Raw genomic sequence first — 6,188 nt, forward strand, 5'->3', positions numbered from 1 at the left:
AAGAACATTTGTCATTACTGTATCATCTACAGTAAGTAGTTTGAAAGATAGGATTTGTGGTTTTCACAGCAGTGTGTCTGAAGATGGCTGTGTTCTGGGTTGCAGCACCATGTAGTCTGGTAGAAGTGTACCAGCATTTCAGAGGCAAGGACCTCTGAAAAGTTGGTAAACTTTTATCAGACTCTACAGTGCTACAACCCAGTAGACAGCTATCTTTAGTTTCAAAGATATTCATCATGATTTAACTCATTTGTTCTGTAGGAATATAAATAGCAGTTGGGCCTGTTCTTTCCCATCAGGTAAGTTGCTATATCATAATTGGCTTGACAACCCTGTGTTGGCCCTGGCCTTCTTCAAAAGCTTCCTCCAGTCTTCTATTTTGATTTACAACTTATTCCAGTTCCTCTCTCCCAAAAACCTGATATCATGGTCAACATTGCCCCCCCCCCCCCTTGCAGTTTAGGTCTTTCAGTTCCTATTTTTCCTTCTGGCCTGGCATTAAACATTCTCTTAATTATGTGGTTATTATCCATTCAAATTACATGCCCACCCAACTAATCTGTTTATTTTAATACATTCAGCCAGATCTGGCTCACCATGTAAGTTATGTAAATCAAAATTGCATGTTCTTTCTCCACTGCCCTCTATCCTGCACAACTCCAAAGATTTTCCTGAGGATGTTTCTCTTAAACAAGCCTAGTGTTCTCTCGTCTGCCTTTGTGAGCGTCCATATCTCGGATGTGTATGTTGCTACTGATCTAGGAGCCACCTTATACAGTGTCATTTTCGTTTTCCTAAAGTTCAGGTGTGACTAGAAACTTCGTGGAAATATGTATTTGCAGAGAGAATACTTTATTTTATCTCCACACCTGAATGATTTTTACATCTAACTTTAGATCCCAGGTAGGTCAAACTTTGCATGGTTTCAAATTTGGAAGGCCAGTTTATATTTGGGGAGGGTTTTGTTCAGCCCCCCCCCCCCCTCCCCTTTGGCTTGTATTTTGTTTTATCTTGGTTAATTTGCAAGTGTATTTCCCTTGGTGCCTTTTTATCTTTAATCTGCATATGCAAAAATCTACACTTATTTATAAAAGATGCTGCCTATTATGTTAATTTTTGCATCTCTGATGAACTTTTCAAGTGCTATGTTAAACAGCAAGTATGCTAAAGCATCTCCTTGCTGAACACCATTTCATATGGATAACAGTTCAGATAACATTGCATGAATTATGATTTAATATTGTGCGTTTCTTACGGTGACTGTTATCATATTAATGAGCTTCTTAATGATCTCAATTTTCTCGTTTGCTAGGCAGAGCCTAGTTCTGTCTATGCTATCATATGATGCTTTAAAATCTCTGACTAGATGCATTTTAAATCTGTCTTCCCTACACTTTTTAGCATTTGTGGTACATTAAAAATCTGATATATTATGGATCTTTCCTGACTTCATTACATTCACTCTCTGAATTAACACTACATTTATCTTGTTTCCATTGTCTAGCATATTTCTTCGTCGTCTTTAACAAGGTCCTGGCAGAAGGGGCTTGAATTCAGGACAACAGAATACCTCTTTACAGTACATAGAATTAAGAGGAAGGATTAGTGAAAATGGCATTTGCTGTGGCTAAGCCTAAGATAGGGCTCGACATCTACAATCATCATACTCGCCACATTTAAAGTAGTGCAAGATGTGTCCACATGCTATGCATTTGAGAGATTAAGAGGGGAAGGAACAGTGTTGTAAATATACGTGAGTACAAGAGAGAGAAAATAAAGCTAAAGTGAAAAGACTCCAACATAATCTTGCAAACCTGAATGTTTCTTTCTGGCACCTGGCTGACCGCATTCAGTTTTATGCAGTGTTTCTCATTGCTCTGCAAGTGGTATCACATATTCTGGAAGAATTGGGAGGTTACTGCATGTTTCTTCAGATTTCTCAGCAGATGGCAGGTTAGTTCAGTGAGTCATTGCAAGATAAGTAGGGGCAAGTAAGGTGTGAGCTGATTGTTGACAACAGGTGGTGTAATACATGTGTGTTTGGAAGAGAATGCACACTAAGTTTTACACTCATACAAACCAATGAAGATACATTTTTCGCTTGTTAAATGTTTAGAAAACACTGGTTTGGTGCTATATGGAAAACAAAGAGAAAACTAAAAACATTTAAAGGCACATCACTAGAATGCAAGACACTATAAAAATAAAGCTGGGTAATACATTCATTAAAAATGTGGTAGCTCCAAATGGTTACACGGTGGTCTAGCGGTTAGAACGCTGGCCTTGTAATCCTGGGGTCTCGGGTTCGATTCCCGGCGGTGCCCGAATTTATAACTTGTGTTGGGCAAGGCCGTGGTCTAGGCAACACGGAGTTTTCCTCTGTGGCATCCCAACAATTACTCCATTCACACACAGAAGAAGGCAATGGCAAACCACTTCTGGATGATCGGCAAAGAACGTATATGAACAGGTCCCAGTCCGAGAAAAGGATGGAAGGATCCTGTTCATATGGACCTGTCGTCAGACAGAACACTACAAATAAAAAAGCTCCAAATATCTGAGATTGGCAGTAACAGATTACCCTCCGAAAATTAAGAGGAGATTATATTCCATAGATGCTTGATACCATTCAGTTCAGAATCTTTGATCATCCTGCACCCTGTCAAAAAAAAAAAACTCAGTGGACTAGTGGTTGGCATACTTGCCACTGGACCCTAAGTTTGTGGGTTCAAACCTAGCCGGGGTTGGTGGATTTTTAAGGGTGATAAAAATCTGTAGCACAACTTCCTTTGGAGGGGAAGTAAAGCTGGCAGTCCTATATTATAGATTTACTGCATGTAAAAGAACTTTATGAGCATAATATGAGATGTTTCATAAGCAAAATTAAGTGGCAATTTCTCACCCAAGTCTCTCCAGATTCACTACTAGATGGCTCTAGCAGTCAAAATCAGGATTGAGCAGAAATTGTGCAAAGGCATTGGGCTTGTTACTCACTACTCAAATGCACCCTACAAGACTAAAAAGTACAAGTTGCCTTGAGCAACTGTCCCAGAATGGGTCAATAGACCAAATCCTTGGAGTAGTTGATGAACTATAGTTTTACCTGCTTTTTGTATGGGTTTGAAACTTTTTCTCTTACATAAAGGGGCAAACATAGATTGAAGATGTTTGATAATAGGATGCTAAGCAGAATACTTGAGCATAAGGGGGACGAAGTAATGGGAGGTTGTAGAAAGTTGCGTAATGAAGAGCTTTATAATTTGTGTAGTATCAAATTTAATTACATGTTAGTAATTTAGGGAGAATGAATGGGATATGTAGCGTGTATGGGAGAGATGAGAAATGCATAAGAAATTTCAGGTGGAAAACTTGAAGGGAACTGGCAACTTGGAAGACCACAACATAAATTGAAGGCAAGTATTAAAATGGTTCTTAACCTTTATCAGTTGAAAGGAAAATCCATGTGCTCATAGTTGATTGAATTAAACTATATAGTGTAAGTCAAGACATATTAAAAATATTAATTTGCAAGAACAGAACTCTGTGTTTCCAAAATGCTTCTATAGATTTTTTACATTGTTTGAGACACTTGTGTAATAAGGTTGTATAGTTTGTAAAGGATGGGTTTACTTACCAAAGTTACCTGGAAGCAATTATTCCTTTTATAACTACCTCAAAATGTGAAGATTGGCAGAAATATCTGAAGACAAATCTAAAATTGTATTCCTTATCTCATCACCCCCTCCCTATCAGAAAATCACTCCCATAGCCAGCTTATTACATAAAGATATTGTTATTCAAAAATATATCAGTAAAATAATAGTACTTATTATAATACTTATTTTTGATGATCTTATCCAGCATATTGCTGGAATGTGTTCACAAACGCAGTTTGGTATTACACAGCCTTTAGCACGGATTAACACACAAATCCACATTGCATTTCAGATAACCTAATATTGTCCTAATTTCTTTGATTTGTTTCTCTCTTTCTCAATTATACATGCAACATTGCACTAATTTTCCTTCACTGTGTTGTATGTTAAGTTTGATCAGTTGGCTGGTAGAAGTGGTTGATTTTCCCTGTGGTATATTTATTTTGTACAGTCTATACACAACGTTTGAAGTTTATTGGTGTTGTAAAAATTATATAATATTAAAACATTTTATTGTGTAAAATATTATATTAGCGCTCTTAATCGTAAATACGATTTTACATTATATTTTTAGCGCTTTTATTAAAACGACATGTTTCGACGGGTAATACCGTCGTCTTCAGGTTTTTATTAATTTAAAATATTTTAAAAACTATTAGATATTTGATGCAATATATTATAATGATCCGTAGTTCTGTTTGTAGCTTTTCATTTTCATGGTAAGTTGTTTATTGTAGTCAGACGTTATATTTATCTGTGGAATTAATATTTAATTATTTTCTTGGAATGAGTATAAATTGACATAGGAAATAAATAAATAATCGTATAAACTTCAAACGTTTGTGTATAGACTGTACAAAATAAATATATTTAATCAAACACAAACATGACGCATATAAGATACAAATTTCCCTGTGGTGTAGTCTGAGGTTGAGTCACCCTTCCCTTGACCTCTCAGGTCCTTGATCAAGGCAAGTCTGAACTTTTGAAAAAATTATTTGGAAACTTGAGAGGTAAGCATGGATCTTTTCAGAATTCAAAGGGCATATTTCATAAGTTCTTGACCAGATTAGAGGTTACAGTGTTTGATTGGGCTGGAGAGAACATATTTTCCTTCTTTTCAGAAGCATGAAATGTATACCAGCTACCTACTTAAATGTTAATACATTCCATGTTAGTGTGACAGATGGTGCTAGCTGCAGCTACAGATAACCTTTTCAATAATTATAATGTGAGTAAATGTGGACCTTGCAATGCCCATGACTACACAGAAATGCCTGTCTTCATCAGAGAGGTCAGTTTGACTCACTTAAGGGCTGAAACACTAGTTCAGAAACATTCAACAAAGTGAACATTCAGTTTCTGTGTCACTTTGCAGGCCACTGTACGCCTGCTGAAGATTTTCTGGATTGTTTTTCACGTCAAAGAAGTGGGAAGAAGTAAATAGTTTCATAATCTACTTTCCTGCAATCTTACAATCAATGACAAAATTCCCTATGTATTTTACAAATAATAATCACATTCTTTTCAGCTGCACCATAGTTTATGTGCCTGCTTTGTATGATACAAAAATGTGCAACTTTTTTTAAAATAAGAGGAGTTTTGCTTCAAAAGCATTTACTGCTGTTTATGAGTTGTGCAATACACTGTCATTCCCCTCAAGAATTGCATTCACATAAGAAAGAGTCCTGTGATGTCATCTCAAAATGCCATATCAGATCTAGATTTTGATTTTGAGGAAAAAAATAAAATAAAATATATGTGAATTAACAGAAAATGTTTACATTGGCAAAAATTAGTTGCAATAAAACTCCCAGATTCATACATCTTTGTAGGAAGACTTTGGGTCTCTGAGAAATTCTAAAATAGTGCCACAAATGTAGGAATCATATTATGGTAACATTTTTATATTTCAGTTGCCAAAAAGAAGCCTTGTAGGTCGGTCTTCAGACCGTGGTTTGCCAATTTCTGAGTTAGATGACGAAAGTAGAATGCTGTCCTTTATTGTAAGTTGATGTCACAACTGTGTAGTTTATATTTCTAGGTTTAGTGACTCACTAAGGATTGGATGACCGAGGTTCGATCCCCGACGGGGGCACTTTTTCCTCTAGCCTCTGCATCCAGACCGGCTCTGGATCCCACCCGATGGGTACCCAGGTCCTTTCTTGGGTGTTGGGTGCGGCCGGGTCATGATGCTGACCACTCACCCCTATCTAGCGCCCAGGTTATGAATGAGTAGGAGGTGTACGGCTTTCCCCCCCCAAGTGCCAGGATGGCACTTAGTGGGGCAGCTTCTTATTGTAAATAAGTGTTGTACTTATGCTATGACATGTTTTACATTTTACATCCTTGGCTTCAGATTGCAAATAATGTATGGAATATAAATTTTATTGTATTATTATTATTATTTGACATGGACTGGGTACGATCAGTCCCGTTCCGAATTCAGAAGGTTAAAATTAGTGTTTCCATTCTTAATGATAAGTTAATATGTTCCCATTTGGTGCTGACAAGTTTGTGTTATTCTCTTAT

This window comes from Zootermopsis nevadensis, unplaced genomic scaffold, assembly GCF_977971745.1.
Source record: "Zootermopsis nevadensis isolate Lab colony 2312 unplaced genomic scaffold, Znev_1.0 Znev_ptg000017l, whole genome shotgun sequence".
Classification (NCBI taxonomy): Eukaryota; Metazoa; Arthropoda; class Insecta; order Blattodea; family Termopsidae; genus Zootermopsis; species Zootermopsis nevadensis.